The sequence below is a fragment of the Pleurodeles waltl genome, chromosome 10 (genome assembly GCF_031143425.1).
Source record: "Pleurodeles waltl isolate 20211129_DDA chromosome 10, aPleWal1.hap1.20221129, whole genome shotgun sequence".
NCBI lineage: Eukaryota > Metazoa > Chordata > Amphibia > Caudata > Salamandridae > Pleurodeles > Pleurodeles waltl.
Window position 1 is genome coordinate 703531907 of NC_090449.1, and position 15636 is coordinate 703547542.

A 15636-nucleotide genomic window follows, 5' to 3' on the forward strand; every position below is an offset into this window, starting at 1 on the left:
ACAAAGGGCCCCTGCCACTAGCCTGGACCAAGAACAGCCAACCACCTCCGCCGGCGCTAGTGGACAGGAGGCCCCCACACAACAGCAGCCCACCAGACCCCCACCTCCTGCAGGAGAAGAACCACCCCGCAAGAGGGCCCTGAGATCTCGCAAGAAGACAGAGTAGGATGTCAAGACCCCCGCCAGCAAAGGATACCACCTGATGTCATCCCACTGTCCCACATTGTCACCCTGTCCATCCTTGAACTGCCCATGCTCCATCTCTCCACAGGCCTCTGGACAATGCACCTGTGTGACTGTTACTCTGGACTCTGCCATGGACATTCCTTCACCATAGCCCCCACCCACTTGAAACCACCCATCCCATTTTGAGCACTGAAATAAACACCTATTTTGCACAAAACTATCTGGAGTCTGGCTGTGATTTCAAAATATTGTAATTGACATGACAGTGCAAATATGTCCTTGTACATAGTGAAGTCAACAAACAGCTGCCACAAAGCTGTAGTCCATGGGGAAACGAAGCACAGGACTCGTAGTGGGGACCCCAGATCTGAAATAGGGAGGGAAAAGCCACAACTCAGTCATCATACACTGGGGCAAATAGACAGGCAGCAGAGATGCAGGAGAGTAGTTCAGATTTACTAAATTATCTTTGAATTGTTACCTGTGTCCTATTGGAAGTACTGTTCAATGATTCTGTCCCTGTTGTCTGTTTCAGCCCCGTCGTCTTCCTCCTCGTCACTCTCCACAGGTTCCACCGCTGCCACAACACCACCGTCTCGACCATCCTCCTGCAGGAAAGGCACCTGGCGGCGCAAAGCCAGGTTGTGAAGCATGCAGCAGGCCACGATGATGTGACACACCTTCTTAGGTGAGTACATTAGGGATCCACCTGTCATATGCAGGCACCTAAACCTGGCCTTTAGGAGGCCAAAGGTGCGTTCGATCACCCTCCTAGTACGCCCATGGGCCTCATTGTACCGTTCCTCTGCCCTGGTCCGGGGATTCCTTACTGGGGTCAGTAGCCACGACAGGTTGGGGTACCCAGAGTCCCCCAATAGCCATACACGGTGTCTCTCTAGCTGTTCCATCACGTAAGGGATGCTGCTATTCCTCAGGATGTAGGCGTCATGCACTGACCCTGGGAATTTGGCATTTACATGCGAGATGTACTGGTCAGCCAAACACACCACCTGGATGTTCATGGAATGGTAACTTTTTCTGTTCCTGTACACCTGCTCCCTGTCTCTTGGGGGAACCAAAGCCACATGGGTCCCATCAATGGCACCAATGACGTTGGGAATATGTCCAAGGGTGTAGAAATCACCCTTCACTGTAGCCAATTCGCCCACCTCAGGGAAAATGATGTAGCTCCTCACGTATTTCATCAGGGCAGACAACACTCTGGATAACACCTTCGAAAACATGGGCTGAGACATCCCAGAAGCAATTCCCACTGTTGTCTGAAATGACCCACTTGCCAAGAAATGGAGTACTGACAGGACCTGCACCAGAGGGGGAATCCCTGTGGGTTGGCGGATGGGGGACATCAGGTCGGGCTCCAGCTGGGCACACAGTTCATGTATAGTGGCACGGTCAAGACGGTAGGTCAGGATAATGTGGCGTTCTTCCATTGTCGACAGGTCCACCAGCGGTCGGTACACGCGAGGATTCATCCGTCTCCTCGCCAAACCCACCGGACGGTGCCTAGGAAGGACAACATGGAGCACACAGTCAAGCAACCCACCGGTACGTACTCACAGCTAGCACAGTAAACGATTCTCTATGCAGTGAATGGCGTGTCTGAGTGGCTATGCAAGGCCTAGGCCTGTGTGACGCAGTTGAAATTGAGCCATGTGGACCCTCGAAATGGCGGCTGCCTGACCTGTGAAGTGTGACAATGGGATGTGAGGTCAATGCGCTGGCGTGGCACACCGCGGCGGTCAGCGGTCGAAGACCGCGGCGCGAAGCCGCATTGGTTAACATTGAAGCCTATGGGTTTCAGGAGCCAATGGCGAAGGGCGCCGGCGGTGGCGGTACGCACCGCTGCGGTACGCACCGCCGCGGACGTGACCGCCATTTTCTATCTACTTATCCACTTGCGACTTGAACTTTCACAGGAGAGGACCTATACTGCAAGTGTTGCTGTGACCTCGGTCTGGAAGGGACAATGGCTGCTGCGACTGGGGAAAGGGCCCCTGCCTTCACTGGAGAGGAGTTGGAGAAACTTGTGGATGGGGTCCTCCCCCAGTATGCGCTACTCTACGGTCCTCCAGACCAACAAGTGAGTTTAATTCAATATGGATTTGGGGCCACTGGCTGGCTTGGGGGCCTGGCGGGGGGCCTGGCGGGGATGGGGGGGCATGTTGGGCCTGGCGGGGGCATGGCGGGGGGCCTGGCGGGGATGGGGGGCATGTTGGGGCTGGCGGGGGGCATGGCGGGGGGCCTGGCGGGGATGGGGGGCATGTTGGGGCTGGCGGGGGGCATGGCGGGGGGCCTGGCGGGGATGGGGGGCATGTTGGGGCTGGCGGGGGGCATGGCGGGGGGCCTGGCGGGGATGGGGGGCATGTTGGGCCTGGCGGGGGCCTGGCGGGGGGCCTGGCGGGGATGGGGGGCATGTTGGGGCTAGCGGGGGGCATGGCGGGGGGCCTGGCGGGGATGGGGGGCATGTTGGGGCTGGCGGGGGGCATGGCGGGGGGCCTGGCGGGGATGGGGGGCATGTTGGGCCTGGCGGGGGGCCTGGCGGGGGGCCTGGTGGGGATGGGGTGAATGTTGGGGCTGGCAGGGGGCATGGCGGGGGGCCTGGCGGGGATGGGGGGCATGTTGGGGCTGGCGGGGGGCATGGCGGGGGGCCTGGCGGGGATGGGGGGCGTTGGGCCACTGGCAACGAAAATGCAGACAAACTTGAACGTGGTATTTCTCCCTCCCTGTACGTGTCACATAGGTCCGCGCCCATGAGAAGATCGGGATTTGGCGTGCCATCGCCAAGGAAGTCCGGACCCTGGGGGTCCACCATCGACGGGGCACCCACTGCCGCAAGAGGTGGGAGGACATCCGCCGCGGGACCAAGAAGACCGCTGAGTCTCTGCTGGGGATGGCCTCCCAATGTAGGCGGGGTGCCTGCCGTCAACTGACCCCCCTGATGTTCCGGATCCTGGCGGTGGCCTACCCTGATTTGGATGGGCGCGTGAGGGCAGCACAGCAGACACAAGGGGGTGAGTACAAGCATTATCTACTCTGTTGTCGCGCAGTGGAGGTGTCTGGGTGGGGGAGGAGGGCTGTGGGTCCCCCTAGGCCAGGGCGATATCTGTAGGCTGGGCACCCCCGTAAGCCCCTGTGTCCCCAGCCACCACCCTCAGTAGTGTGTCAGTACAGCCATCCCTGGGCCGTGTCATCCATGGGTGCAGTTGTCAACTCTAGGCGTGTAGGGCATGTTCCACGGAATGCGTAGCGGACCCCAAGTGCGCAACTTAGTGCAGGGGGCATCTGTGTCTGTCATGTCGCTAACTGTACCGGAGATCCATGTACTCAATATCCCTTTATTTCTCTCTCCCCCCCCCTTTTTGTTTGTCTTTCTGTGCTTGTGTGCATCAGCATCATCAGGCGGAGGAGAAGTGGCATCGGGGCAGGAGGGAGCTGCATCTCACATGGCCCAGGAGGGCCATGCCACAGAGTCTGACTGGACCAGTGAGACGGAGGGCGAGGGGAGCTCCACAACGGGGACGACTGGACCCTGCAGCGACACGGACACGTCCTCGGAAGGGAGCTCCCTTGCGGTGGTGGCACCATCCGTGCCCCCCACCATTACAGGTACAGCCGCCACCCAGCGCACCATCTCCGCCCTCCCAGCAGCCCCTCAGCGTTCGCCCCGTGCCCGCTCTGCTAGGAAGCCGGGCATCTCCTTCGCCCCAGGCACCTCAGGCCCTGCCCCTGTTACCCCCGCTGCCCTCAGTGCGGAGCTCATTGACCTCGTGAGGACGCTCATTGTTGGGCAGACTACCCTTTTGAATGCCATCCAGGGGGTGGAGAGGGAGGTTCATCGCAGCAATGCGTACCTGGAGGGCATTCATTCGGGTCAGGCTGCCATCAGCGATCGTTCCAGGCTCTGGCCTCAGCACTGACGGCAGCCATTGTCCCTGTCTCCTGCCTCCCTCTACTAACTCCCTCCTCCCAGTCTCCTGTTCCTCTGCCTGTCCCACCCACACCATCAGACCAGCCTGCACACACCTCAACACCCAAGAGAAGCTCATCCAAACATAAGCACCACAGATCACGCAGACATTCACACACGCAACATTCCGATGCAGACATGCCAACAGTCACTACCACCTCTGTGACCCCCACCTCCTCGTATCCCTCCTCCCTCCCTGTGACGTCTACACTCACACCTCCATTCACCTCACCATCAGCCAGTGTTTCCATCACCAGCACACCCTCCAGTCCAGTCCGCACACGTGCAGTCACCACCCCCACTGCCATTTACACGTCCCCTGTGTCCTCTCCCAATGTGTCTGTCACCCCCTCTTCCACACCACACAAACGCAGCCACCCACCCACCCAACAGCCATCCACCTCACGACAGCCTATCCCTCCTGCACCTGCACCCAAAGACAGCAAACGTGACTCACCTACAACCACATCCTCTCCCTCCACTCCCATTCCCACTGTACCTACCACTCTCCATTGTCCCAAGAAACTCTTCCTCGCCACTGCTAACTTCTTTCCTGACCCTGAGCCCCCCCCTCCTTCTCGTCGGGGTAAGAAGAGCACCTCAGCCACCACCAGCCCTGCAGCCCCCTTGACAAGGGTGCAGGGGTATTGGAGCCCACCAGCCCGCATGTCTGGATCTTCGCCCAGCAGCAAGGGGACAGCCAGCCCACCCCCTGGGAAGAGGAGCAGAAGGCGGAAGGGGCGCCGCAGGAGCCCGGCTTCTACATCCCCCCCGGACACCACCCAGACACAGTCACCAGCCACAGCTCCAAAGGGAGGAAAGGGCCACAGACTCCCGACTAAGGAGGGCAAGGGCAGCAAGTCAGAGAGGTCAGGCTGCAGGCCTGCTGCCCAGGAGGAGCACACCACCCCCATAGCCGCTGGCCAGGGAGGACCCAGCCCAGCTGGCCAGGAGGGCCCCACCACCCACAGCCCAGGTGGGCATTGAAGGAGCACCATCCCCGCTGCCCAGGAGGAGCACCATCCCCGCTGCCCAGGAGGGCACCACCAGGCAATGAGCAGTTGGCCATAGACCGGCCGCCGTCTCAAGAACCGCTGAACTGGGCCCCGCCGTCTCAAGAACCGCTGAACTGGGCCCCGCCGTCTCAAGAACCGCTGAACTGGGCCCCGCCGTCTCAAGCACCGCTGAACTGGGCCCCGCCGTCTCAAGCACCGCTGAACTGGGCCCGCCGTCTCAAGAACCGCTGAACTGGGCCCCGCCGTCTCAAGCACCGCTGAACTGGGCCCCGCCGTCTCCAGCACCGCTCCGCTGGGGACCGCCGTCTCAAGCACCGCTGAACTGGGCCCCGCCGTCTCAAGCACCGCTGAACTGGGCCCCGCCGTCTCAAGCACCACTGAACTGGGCCCGCCGTCTCAAGAACCGCTGAACTGGGCCCCGCCGTCTCAAGAACCGCTGAACTGGGCCCCGCCGTCTCAAGCACCGCTGAACTGGGCCCCGCCGTCTCCAGCACCGCTCTGCTGGGGACCGCCGTGTCAAGCACCGCTGAACTGGGCCCGCCGTCTCAAGCACCGCTGAACTGGGCCCCGCCGTCTCCAGCACCGCTCTGCTGGGGACCGCCGTCTCAAGCACCGCTGAACTGGGCCCCGCCGTCTCAAGCACCGCTGAACTGGGCCCCGCCGTCTCAAGCACCGCTGAACTGGGCCCCGCCGTCTCAAGCACCGCTGAACTGGGCCCCGCCATCTCAAGCACCGCTGAACTGGGCCCCGCCGTCTCCAGCACCGCTCCGCTGGGGACCGCCGTCTCAAGAACCGCTGAACTGGGCCCGCCGTCTCAAGAACCGCTGAACTGGGCCCCGCCGTCTCAAGAACCGCTGAACTGGGCCCCGCCGTCTCAAGCACCGCTGAACTGGGCCCCGCCGTCTCCAGCACAGCTCCGCTGGGGACCGCCGTCTCAAGAACCGCTGAACTGGGCCCCGCCGTCTCCAGCACCGCTCCGCTGGGGACCGCCGTCTCAAGAACCGCTGAACTGGGCCCTTCAAGGCAAGACCCGCTGAACTGGGCCCCGCCGTCTCCAGCACCGCTCCGCTGGGGACCGCCGTCTCAAGCACCGCTGAACTGGGCCCCGCCGTCTCAAGCACCGCTGAACTGGGCCCCGCCGTCTCAAGCACCGCTGAACTGGGCCCCGCCGTCTCAAGCACCGCTGAACTGGGCCCCGCCGTCTCAAGAACCGCTGAACTGGGCCCCGCCGTCTCCAGCACCGCTCCGCTGGGGACCGCCGTCTCAAGAACCGCTGAACTGGGCCCGCCGTCTCAAGAACCGCTGAACTGGGCCCCGCCGTCTCAAGAACCGCTGAACTGGGCCCCGCCGTCTCAAGCACCGCTGAACTGGGCCCCGCCGTCTCCAGCACAGCTCCGCTGGGGACCGCCGTCTCAAGAACCGCTGAACTGGGCCCCGCCGTCTCCAGCACCGCTCCACTGGGGACCGCCGTCTCAAGAACCGCTGAACTGGGCCCTTCAAGGCAAGACCCGCTGAACTGGGCCCTTCAAGGCAAGAAGCGCTGAACTGGGCCCTTCAAGGCAAGAAGCGCTGAACTGGGCCCTTCAAGGCAAGAACCGCTGGCCCTTTGGCAGACGTGGCAGGGCAGGATCTGTCTCGGGCAGGGCTGCAGGATGTCCTCTGGCCAACATGCCTCCTCCAGTGGCAGTGGAGTCTGTTATGGACTGTTTGGACTGTGGCTTTGCTCTCCCCAGGATGGCCCAGTGGGCAGGCCACCCACTGTATGGACTGTATGGACTGTGGCTTTGCTCTCCCCAGGATGGCCCAGTGGGCAGGCCACTCACTGTATGGACTGTGGCTTTGCTCTCCCCAGGATGGCCCAGTGGTCATGGAGTCCCCTCGTGGATCTGGCGTCGTGTACTCAAGTGGCTGAGGTGCCCCCCCTTCCCTTCCCCCTGAGGTGCCTGTCCTATTTTCTTTCTGATGCCCCTGCAGTGTTCTCTCCATGGAGTTCTTGTCGTGGGACTGGGCCTTGCCCCTTTGCACAGGACCCCTGTGGTCCACGGACAGTGGTTGGACTACATTTAGTAGCTGTATATATTTTGTACATAGTTTATTTATTTATTGGGATTACTGGTGTCCATATTTCAATATATCTGCCCGTTTATGATCTCTTCTTTTGGTCTTTGCATTATTTTGGAGAGGGGGGGTTTGTGGGTTGTGACAGTGATCTGTGGGAATGCATTGATGTGTGTGTTGTAGTGGGTGTGGGTGGGTGGGTGTGTGCCGGTACTCTTTTCCCTCCCCTGTGTCGTAGGTGCAGTACTCACCGATGTCTTCCGCGCCGCCGGGCGTGCTCCTGGTACAGGAGCAGGTATAGGAGTGCGGGGATGACCTGCAACTCGGGTTCCATACTGCCGGAATCTCGCGTGGAGTGCGTAGAGGTGAGCGTTTTCCCGTTCGTAGTCTGTTTCCGCCGTGTTTTTATCGGCGGTGCTCCCGCCCCGGAAAAGGTGGCGGATTGGTGGGTCGTGATAGGGTGGGCGGTACATTGTCTGCCGCCTGGCTGTTGGCGGGGACCGCCGCGCTGTTTGTTTGTTCCGCCGTGGCGGGCGGAGTGTTAATGCGGCGGGCTGTGTTGGCGGTTCCCGCCAGGGTCAGAATTGCATATTTTGGACCGCCGGCCTGTTGGCGGCTTGGCCGCCGCATTATCACTGACCGCCAGGGTCAGAATGAGGGCCAAAGTGTCCCCAAAGAAGCTGCAATACTGTCAGAAAGAGGTGAAGTGCTTGGGTCACCTGATTGAGAAAGGGTCAAGAAAAATATCCAAAGAGAGAGTGACAGCCATACTACAGATGAATCCCCCGACAACAAAGAGAGATGCCAGGATGTTTTTGGGAATGGTGGGCTACTGTCGCCAGTGGATTCCCAACTTCTTGATTATCTCGAAACATTGATGAAATTGACAGTTAAGGAAGTTCAGGATGACCCGGGTACCATAACCATGTCCGAGAAAGAGATGGAGGCATTCATGGAATTGAGGGAAAGCATGTGCAGGGCACCAGCTTTAGGGTATGCCTGATTACACTAAACATTTCCTACTGTTTTGTTATGAACGTGATGCTTGTTCTTTGTCTGTCTTAACACAGGTCCATGGAGGTGCAAACCGCCCAGTAGTATATTTTTCAGGTACTTTGGACCCACTTGAAGCAGCCTTACCAGGTTGTTTGCGTCCAGTTGCAGCAGTTGGTCAAAGCCTCACTCAGTGTGAAGGCATAGTGATGGGACATCCCTTAAGAGTAATGGTCCCTCATTCAGTTGAAATTCTGTAAACCCGAACCAAGACACAGCATATGACAAATGTGAGGTTGACTAAATATGAGACAATCATACTGGGCTCACCCAATGTTTCCCTTAAGAGATGTACTGTTTTGAACCCGGCAACTTTACTTCCTATTGAAAATGTAGACATTGATAATGCTGAGGATGTAGAACATGATTGTCTTGAGGTAACAGAGCTGTGCACCACACCAAGACCTGACATTAAAGATACCCAATTGGAAGCAAATGATTACATTATGTTTGTTGATGGTTCATGCTTGAGAGACTCAGTAGGAGTACTGAGAGCTGGATATGCCGTGTGTACAATCACTGGTATTTTAGATGCTTCTTGGCTGGAAAGAATATACTCTGCTCAAGTGGCTGAATTGATCGCTCTTACTAGGGCATGCCACGCAGCTGAAAACCTGAAAGTCACTATCTATACTGACAGCAGATACGGATTTGGAATTGTACATGATTTTGGCCAGTTATGGTCACAAAGGGGTTTCATGACCTCTTCTGGTTCACCAGTGAAAAATGGCAAAAAGATTAAGGATTTGTTGCATGCAATTCAGTTACCTCTTGAAATTGCCGTGGTAAAATGCAATGCTCATGTTAAATCACAAGACTTTGTGTCAATGGGAAATGGATATGCAGATCAAGTCGCAAGGTTTTGTGCATTGAACTGCATATCGTTCCGAGATCAGTGGGAATTGTTACCTGAAACTGAAAATGAAACATGCTTAAACTTTGCACTAAGGGTGGTCGACACATTAGATGAGCTAACATCACTGCAGGGACATGCCAGCAAAGAGGAGAAACACTCCTGGCAGAGAATGCAATGTGTACAAAGGTCTGATGACTTATGGGTCCCAGAAGAGGGGAAAATGGTTTTGCCAAACAGTCTTTTGTCACAGTTTGCGAGGTTTTACCATGGTCAGGCACATGTTGGGAGTGACGCAATGATCAGGTTGTTCACAATTGACTGGTTCAATCCAAAATTCAGAGAAGCTGCAGAGGTTATCTGTCACAGGTGCATCATCTGTCAGCAGATGAATGCGGGAAAAGGGACTGTGGTGAATATGAGCAACATTGTTAGAGCTGGTGGTCCATTTAGCGGAATGCAGATGGATTTTATTGAGATGCCTGTGTGTGGAGGCTTGAGGTACGTGTTGGTGATTGTGTGCGTTTTCAGTCACTGGATTGAAGCTTACCCTACATGTAGGAATGACAGTCTCACAGTAGCAAAGCTGTTGCTTGGGGAGTTGATACCGCGTTTCGGGTTACCGATCTCTTTAGAATCAGATAGGGGCAGACACTTCAACAATGAGGTGATTAAGCTCTTGTGTGCCCCCTTAAACATTGAGCAGAAGCTGCATTGTAGTTATCGCCCTGAAGCATCAGGACCAGTGGAACAGATGAATGGTACCTTGAAGTCGAGAATGGCAAAAATGTGCGCATCTACCAATTTGAAGTGGCCAGATGCATTGCCCTTAGTACTGATGTCAATGAGAAACACACCTGACAAGAAAACAGGATTATCTCCACACAAAATTCTAATGGGCCGAGCTATGAGATTACCCGCAGTGCCTGCAAATGCTCTTGTGAATATCACAGATGATATGGTGTTGGACTACTGCAAGGGTCAGGCTGATGTGGTCCGCTCTTTTTCTCACCAGGTGGAAGCCACTACATTGCCACCGATAAGTGATCCAGGTCACACCCTGAAAGCCGGTGACTGGGTTGTTGTCAAGAAACATGTGAGGAAGTTGTTTCTGTAGCCACGTTGGAAGGGGCCATATCAAGTAATACTGACAACCACTACTGCTGTGAAATGTGCAAGGCCTTCCGAATTGGATACACACCACTCACACCAACAAGATTACGTGTCCAACTGATGAGGAACTTGAAGTGTCCAAAACAAGAGCTGTAGAAAAGGAAGTCTCAGGGCCGGAGAGTATTCAAAGGGGAACTGAAACTGAAGGAGAGCCCACTGAGGACGGCTTAGTCACTCAAAGTGAGTTCCAGAGGGGTGACAGTGAGCCTATCTCAGTTGAGGTAACAGGGGAACCGACACAAAGAGAGGTTCTCCCAAAAGCAGATGGATAGGGGTTTGAAGTTGAGCCCGTAACAGACCCTGAAGACGAGGGAGAAGAGGCAGAGGGAGGCCAAAGTCTTCCGACTCCTCCTGAGCCGATTGCAGAGCCATCAAGAGAAAACACCATAGCACAAGAGGAGGGCACTGTTCAGCGTCCTGAAAGGCTAAGCAGAAAGAAAACACATAAAGGAGATAACTGTCTGAAGCCACAAGCTGCAAGAGAGAATGTGGTCCCTAGTGAAACAATAGAGGAAGAAGTTGACACAACCAGAAAAGAGGATCTCAGTGACGGAGAGTTGAAAAGTGAACGTAAACTGAAAAAAAAGAGAGTGGCAAATAGAAGGTGCGCAGGTCCTGAATGGGCATATGCAACATCAGCTGAATGGCAACAAGAATTCTTGGCGTTCTGTTTAGATCGAGAGGTTCCAGGTCAATACTACGGCACCTGAATTCAGCCTTAGAAAGAGACTGTGTTAAAATTTGAAATTGAAAGCTGAAAAGCTGAGGAAAGAGACTGATAAATTACCGGATGTGATAACTGATAACTTGAATTGACTCTGAAAAACCGATTATGACAGGCTACTAACCTAGTTTGACAAAAGGGTCCTGGAGTAAGTGAAACGCTGTAAATATTTGCAGGAAGAAAAAGGAGCTTTTACATCGTCCTCAAGTTGATTGTTTGCTTTGCATTATTCTGCTATCTGATTCTTTACAGATCATGAATTACACTCGAGGTAATAGTAGTAAGGGTAGGATGTGTGGTTGGTTGAGTGTTATTCTGGGTATTGTATGTGCAAAAATAATTATAGGTGTGATTGTGGGAATGCCATTGGTGGATAAGAAAGTGACTAACAATGCTTCAAATCCTGAGACTGCTACACTAACACCATGGGAGAAGTTTGAGCAGGATACAAAATACTTGCATGAGGGAACTAATTGAAAAGGGGAACTGTCTACTAATGTCTTCTATCGCTTGCTGAATGAGTATGTTGACACAATGGATGCGAAGAATTGCTATGTGTGCACAAAGATTCCTTCATCAGTACAAGAAGGGGTTACTTACCATAATCTGCCATTAACATACGGGATAAGATGTAGTTTGCTGTGAACAAGATTCTATGATCAAGAACCTGTGCAATACTTCTACTCTAACTTAGATGTAGTGTTTTCCTTTGTGCCTGTGATTGAGTTTCTAAACAAATTAGCTAAGGAACACAGCATAATATTAGTTAGGGGTTTCTTTGAGCCAACACTGACATTTGGGACAGCTTATGCGCACCGCAATAATCTAACCTGCTTATTAACGCCTGTGGAAAAGTGCTTCTTAGATCACACTGATGATAGACGAAAGGCATTGAAAGAAAGGCTAGAAAAGGGATTAGAAGAACACACATTTGCAAATGATTATGCATACACCGCAATAAAGACACAGGGCAAATTAGCCATAGACGCACTGCATGTAGGTAGGCTTTGTATATATAGGCCAAAATCTGAGCTTAATACTATATTTGTGGGAACTAGTGAGTGCAGGCATGTGTTTTTGTTTCAGAGTAAGTGGGCATTCATGTTAAATGGACAGGATCCAGCGATCCCTGGGATCTATTATATATGTGGACTTAATGCTTATTACCGTCTTCCTAAAGGATGGTATGGGACATGTTATTTGGGAATAGTTTTCCCAAAGATCTATCCAATTGATGACTTAAAGAAAATTCCTAAAATGTCTGAAGTACAACATACTAGACAAAAGAGAGAGACAGCGGCTGCTGTGGTAGGTGACATATTTGGAGCCATAATTCCTTCAGTAGGGGTTATTTTAAACTCCATAAGGATTCGAAAGTTGTCTACTATTGTGGATAACATGCTGACAAACTTCACAGGTTCTATACTCCTGATGGATACTGAACTTGCTGCGGAAAGAGCTTTGACTCTTCAAAACTGGCTTGCTTTAGACATTCTTTTAGCAAAGAGTGGCGGAGTCTGTAAGATGCTTAATGAGCGCCATTGTTGTGCGTTCATTCCTGACAATAGTAAAAAGATTAGAGGTATGCTTCCTAACCTAACAAGAGATAGTGCAGATTTGAAAGAGCTGAAGGAACCTGGAGTTTGGGAAAGAGTTGGGAAAGAAATCACCAGAGTAGGGAATTGGTTTATTAATATTTGGAATGGATTTCTTGCAAAAATATTAGGGGGTCTATTGATTGTCCTGATTTGTTTATTGGGATTATGGTTATCATGCAAAATTAACGAAAGAATTAAAAGAAATTTGACAAAGCGAAATAAAAGAAATGAAGAAAATGAAAGAGAGAAAATGTTCAAAGAAATTTGGGAAAGATCACACAAGGGTGTAGATGTTGAAATGCGTATAATGAGATAAGTGAAAGGCTGAGAAGGGAAAGGTTTTGTGTGATGACAAGTGTCATCAGAAGAGGGACTGAGAGAGCGCAGCATATACAATCAATATTAACATGAAATGATTATGAACTAATGTGTAATAATGCTTCATAGAAAAATGTATTAATGTTTTGCTAAACGCGTGCTTGAAATGTGCCCACGGGGAGTGGCCGCCAATATATACGGGGATTAATGAAAATGACTAATAATGATGAAATTACATATTAAAATGTGATTTTGTACTAATAATGAAAGGTTATATGTTAGACTTTTGCTAATAAATAATTAGGCCTTAGTTAGCATGAGTCGAGGCTTAGCTGCCCGGTTTCATATTAAATGTGTTTTTCTAACGTGCAGTGTGCTGACTTGCTGAAGGACATGAACTCTTGTTTTTCCAAACCAGGAGATTAATGTAACTGTAGTAGATCTGTTCTCATGAAATTCAACTTGCTTGTAGAAACATTTTAGCTGAATGCAACAGTGTAAATTAATACCAGGTACAAGGTCACCTGAACCAGTACAGACAATGGAGCCACTGACTGAAGATGTGCAAAAGACCACAAGAGTATGAAATCACACCGGACATTCTACCCACTAAAGACGTCAATCATAAGGACCAATAAACTACGTGAGAACAGTTATGGGGTGACAAATTTGTTGAGCTAATTTGAAGACAATTGGATAGAGATAGTGGGGTGCAACCTGTCAACCAACCAAATTTTAGGGGAATGTACAACAAAAAAGGGATAAAAAAATGCTTGACACAAGGAAGTAAATTAGAATAGGAGTTAGGGAGATGCTGATGCGATTTGCTATGACCCAGACACTTTGTCACTCTGCATAGAGACTTTGTTGTTTGGTTCTTAAAACCAATCTTGCCTTATATTGCCTGTTTATACTTTACCTCCTTATGAGGAAAGTAACCCTTTTGCCCTTCCTGCCCAAGCTGAGTTCCTGACTGATGGCGAATCAACTGATGTCCTGAGGACGAAGACTGAATCTGTTTGCTGACTCAATACAGAGGGTAACTATATGACAATGAAATTGTGATTGTCTGTTTGCTTTTCCTTTCTAGGTACCAACTGCTTCTCTTTTGACAGAGACCCTAGTTAGATGTTTTCCAAATTGGTGTTGCCAAATTGTTTTGCATGAAGCCCAACATGCCAATGCTAATTTGAGGTTAGGTGAGGGATTCACAAAACTGACGCAACTAGACAAATGACTGAATCTATGCTTTGTTGAATAACGTAATAGTAATACTCTGCTAAGGTTAATCTATGCTGACGCCGTGTTATGTTCTAATATTCTTGATTCTTGCTGTGATGAGATTGTATCAGAGTTTCCATATTGTGACTATGCTAATGTGTTTCTTGGTTTTGAGATTAATAAACTTACTAGTAGAAATCAATAGGGAATAAAAATCACAAAAAATTCATACTAAACTGGTGTGGTTATTCATGACTGAAAGGTCATGGTGGTTTCTGAGTCTTATTAATGTCTTTGACTAATTTGAATTGTCGTATTACTGTGAACTTTGATGACGTTATTGACATATTGATTGACACGCTGATTAGTTATCTCGTCCTAAGGTGTCTTCAATCAAGGTCAAAAGATTCCTTGGCCTAAAACAAGTCCCAAAGTGAGTAAATTAGACATAAAGGGACGCATTATCAGTTCTATTACAGCAGCAATTAGGAAAAGGGCCAGGGAGAAGAAGTGGAGAAGCTGCAAAGTACAATTGGGGCAGAATGACACAGTAAAAAAAGAGAGAGACCCTCAACAGCTCTGATTGTAAAGTGATAGATCGGAAGAGACTTAAAAACTAAGCATATGGCTACCAGAAGCTAGTAAAACCTAGCAGGATTGACAGAGAAAATAATATGTTTTCCATTGTTTTGAAGTAGTTGGGGTCTTTTAACAATAGAGGCACAAATAGGTGAAATTGCAACAATCTAGGCATTAGGATATATATATATACGGGAAAAGGGGATTAAATAACAGCACATGCTTGTGTTATGTGAAGGAAACAGTTTTGATCTGCAAGATCATAGAAAGAATGGGTTCAAATAGAAACCTGAGATTCTGAGCAAAGGATTCAGGTACAGGGAGAGTCCTTTATTGATAATGCTGTCCACACTTTTGGGGCAGACTAATAAAGTTGGAGCTGGCCTCTAATGCTAGGTATTGCACACAGAAGTGAAGAATAAGGCTATAATAAACCACAAATTATGTGAAAACACACTTCAAAAGATGATACAGCAGTGGGGGTGTCACTCACTGCCTCTTACTTTCTCATTAGTGAGACGTCTGCATCGTCACTCTTCCGTCAATCTATTTATCTGAGGTGCAAAACTGAGCATATTTGAATCCGATGGTCTCTTCTCCTGTAAATTTATTTGGGTTTATTTTTACTTTTTCTATAGTGGGATTGACACCCTTACAAGGGGAAAAATCTATTGCCATACATGCTCACATTGGTCAACACAAGATCTAATACTTACCATACCTAACAGAACACAATGCAATGGCACTACAACTGCATTTACACCCAGATATCTATCCAGTCAAACATATACCCTTGTCTTGGGTGAAACCAGCACTGCCCACAAAGTCAGATTCTGCAAACAACAACAAATGGATCAGCAAGCAGCATG